Source organism: Equus asinus, chromosome 3 (assembly GCF_041296235.1).
Source record: "Equus asinus isolate D_3611 breed Donkey chromosome 3, EquAss-T2T_v2, whole genome shotgun sequence".
Lineage (NCBI taxonomy): Eukaryota > Metazoa > Chordata > Mammalia > Perissodactyla > Equidae > Equus > Equus asinus.
In genome coordinates this window covers 138,666,678-138,670,937 of record NC_091792.1, presented here as the reverse complement: position 1 = coordinate 138,670,937, position 4,260 = coordinate 138,666,678, and positions in this window count along the sequence as shown.

Here is a 4,260-nt window from a genome sequence, read left to right as displayed (position 1 = left end):
AGTTATTTTACATAGTTATTGACTCAAGTTCTTATAAAAATTGTATAAGAAAAATAGTATTTTTCCTGTTCTCTGGATGAGAGAACTGAGGCTTAGAGAAAATTAGTGAGTTGACTAAGGGCACTTAGCTATTAAGTATTTGACTTTCCATTCAAATACATTTTTATGATAATAACATCTTCATTTTGCTACCTTATTAGCAACAGCAGAATTCACTTTGACAACCATCGCCCTTTGGGACCTTGGGGTACAATGGAGAATAATATTCTGTTTAAGGAAAGCTTAGCATAGTTATTAACTTCCTAAGTCTGCCAGCCTACTCATAGGTGAGATTTTGCTCAGTCTCAAACCTGACTCAGAGTAGAAAATATAACTTATGAATATTTTATGAAAGATCCTTTGCCTGTGTTAAAATATTTTGTCAACTACTTCTCAGTTCCAAAGGTCCCATCTAGCCACTATATTTTTATATAATCCATGGTGAGCAACTAGAGGTATAAAAGTTTGCCTTTTCCAAGTTCCCTAGAGTCATATTGCCATTCTATTACCTATCAAATCACAGGTTTATGCTGTAAAATTGAAGAGGCCTATGGGACTTGTGCTTTCCAGGAAGCCAATATGAAATGTGATTTCTTCTAAATCTTCCTGTCTGGTGTCTATACATCAGAAACCATAAATTATCAAGACTTTCTAGGGCAGCAAGGGAAAACATAAATGTTTTCACCTTTTTGTTATCTATAACCAAATTTCCGGAGCTTTAACCAAACCTCAGCAAAAATCTGAAATGCCTTCAGATCCCCACTGTCTAATTTCAGACAACCCTACTATAAAATAAAGGAAAATACTGACTAATCTGTCTTGGGGTAAGTGTAACATTTGGACAGAAATAAAAAGAAAGAGTATCTAAGTCAATTTTTTTCTACTCTCGGTTCAGGTCTCTTCAAATATGTGTGATTGTAAGATCTCTGTAACTATTCAGTCACAACCTCCTCAGGAGCTCCCCAGGTGAAATCTGAAACCAGATCCTGTACATGGAAGGCAGGGAGAGACCGAAGAAGAAGGTAGACCTCTCCAGATTGGTAGGTGGCAAGTCTTATGAGCAAAGGAACTTACTTATGAATCTTGTCTTGGGTGGCCTCAAGATGAAAAGGTTTCTGCTCCCACATGCCAAACCTTAAAATCTGTGTGAGAGCCTTGAGTGGTTTCATTCACATGCACAGGGGACCTTAACTGGATTTAGTCATGTACCAGTCCAGGTAGTCTCATCACCACATTACTATCTCAAGGCTGTGCAGCTTCAGGGAGCAGGGAAGGCAAGCAGAATGCACATTCCAAAGACAGGGGAGGGGGTGAGGAGAATCTAATTGCCCAGGTCCAGCTCGTGAGTCAACCAGTGGTCACATCTTCTTGATGACCTCTTTCAACAGTAACCCTTGCTGCTTCCCAAGAATTTAATACAGTGTCTGAGTAAGGGATGATGGTAGAGATTCACAAAGTTTTCACCCTTCTCTATCTCCTCTTTGATCAGTGAGAATAACAAGTACTGTCTTGTAAGTTTTTATTAAGCTCATGAAATCTGGGGACAGCTCACTAATTCACTAGCTTATTTGTGTTGCATAAAGTTCACAATGCCAAGCAGCTTTAGGTCAAGAGGCAGCGTAAGTCCTGTTTCCTACTATTATATTAAATAAGTTCTTACCAAGTGGTTTAGCCAATCAGTTCCGTGACAATAAATTTGCTAATCTCTACTACTCCCTCAGTGCATTCTGTTACCATCAAGCCCAAATTTGACTAGATCCTTAGAGATATTAACCTCAAGTGAAGTTTCTAAGTGATGTTGATCCAATAATGAGAATATAACTTCCCACACTTATCGTTCACTTGTATTCAGCAGATAGCATTTTACCATATGGTCTTTGTCTAAAGAATTGAGTTGTTCTGCAGAAAGAGAGGGTTTTCTCTATGTGCTGTCTTTCTAATTGGTTGAGTTTTAGCTACAAACAAAAGTGATGCATTAGTTACTAAATCTAGTAGAGAATGATTCTGAGTTAGGATTGATTATTTTAAAATATTTTCTCAATTGCTTCTTAAGTCCACAGGCCCTATGTAGACACTATATCTTTCTACTCACACGGAACAACTGGAGTCACACACAAAATAATTTGCCTTTTCTGGGGTCATGTTGACATTCTATTATCTACAACATCATATAGTCCCATGTTGGGTACCAGCTAACTTCATATCTGAACTGCTTTTTTTCACTGCTTTTCTTCTTCTTATCTATTACAAGTCCAGACTTACATGGGGGAATTTAGCAGGAAAGGTTATAATTTATTCTGAGAATTTTTGAGGCACTAATATCAATTGATCCTGTCATGAACCATATTAAACAGAGGACAGATAGAACCAAATTTAGGTGAAATATTTTTAATTTAATTTTCTATGTTCTGTAGCAAAGATAAGAACTTAATGTTTGTTGTAACACAGAAGACAATGTGAAGAGCTCTGCCTGGGAATGGATTATCTTTGTGTTTATGTTGCCCATAAATGCTTGCTATCTATGAATATCTTTCTTAGAGATGTCAACAGAAAGGTTATTTGTGGCAGTTTTTCTCCTTATATATAAACTTTATATTTCTGGAGGATGAATTTAACCCTGTGAAAATTGGCAGAATGTTGCAAAATGAAGAACAGAGACTTTGGATTCAGATACTTGTGTAAAATTTCCTGCATGATTTTTAAATCAGTTGTGTGATTATGGGAAAGTATATTACATTTGTCTTCAATTCACTATTATATAAATGAGAATAAGAATACAAACTTCACCTTTGTTGTGAAGATTAAATGAGGTAATACACACACCGGACCTGTAATATATGTACTCGCTCCCTCTCTTCCTCTCTCCCATGAAGGCACAAGGAATGTGTATCATTTTAATCCTAAAATCTTGTACTTTTTATGAAAGAAAATAATGTTTTTAATTAGCTACATAAACTACAATAAACTCAGAGACTGTTGTCAAGAACCGACTAGAGGAAACTTTTCTGCTTAAAGTGCTTTAATGTTCTAAGCCGATTCTGTTTGTCATTAAGATGACATAGATTTGACAATGACTTTGGATTGATAGTATTCAAAGAGAGTGAATGCTTTGATTATGGGAGATTCTTACATTCATTCTGAGAAGAAGTAAAAACTTTGTAATGACTAAGTTGTGCATTCTGCCTTACCGAAAATATTCATTTGAGCAACAACAAACTTCTGTTTCAGCTATTCTCATTCTTGAGAAATGCAGAGAAATGATACAGCTCTGTGACTCATCATTACTACTTGTATCTCTAAAGCACAATAAAATGAGGAAGAGAAGAAACGGAAACACAATGATATTACTTTTTAAAGTGAACTGAGAATAAGATGCAATATAGACAGAAAGCGGGGCATAGGTTTTTAAATTTAGCTTGATATAATATCTTGTCTCCTCTAAATTAGGTTTGGCTTAGATACTCCATTATTTCTCTTTCAGTACCTAAATTTTGGAATTCTCTCACTATGTACACATATTATAATGTTCACTATATTTGATATATAGTTGGAGGTTTGTAATTAAATGTGAAAAAAACTTGTATGTGTTTTCTAGATGCAGAATGGCTTCTAATATAATAAATGAAAGAGACTTTTAGGAGAGGTGTTAAGGTACCTGACAGAAGACACAGACCTTGAATTATTTCTATCCCTTTAACTTGATCGCATAAAAATTATGAAGTGAAATAGACACAATTTATGGTGAATATTAAGTTTCAACCATATACAAGTAGAATGTGCTGAAATAAACTCATGGAGATAATTTAATGATATGCTTATCTGATGTGGCTGTGAATCCATTAGTGTTTGGGATCTGTTAAGATAGTCAACTAATTAGGTCAAAGTGTTAACAAAGAAGTTGCTTGTGAATGGTTCAAACCATTCTATGCTACAGTGGTCACATATGATACTTTTATTTTCTCTCTGGCTGCTTTAAATATTGATAACTCTGGCCAACGAAGATGATGAAAGACTAACAGGATCACCCATCAGTAATTATGGAATTTTAGCTTTCATACATTACACCATATAGATTGTGACGGAAACTGGTAAAAACAAGTAAGAAAAATTTAAGAAAAATGAGATGAAAAAGGTCTTCCTAAATTCAGAATATCCACACTCTCTCATCTCAAAATATTTAAAGGCACTTAGAATTTAACATATACTTTCAGTTTTTCAACA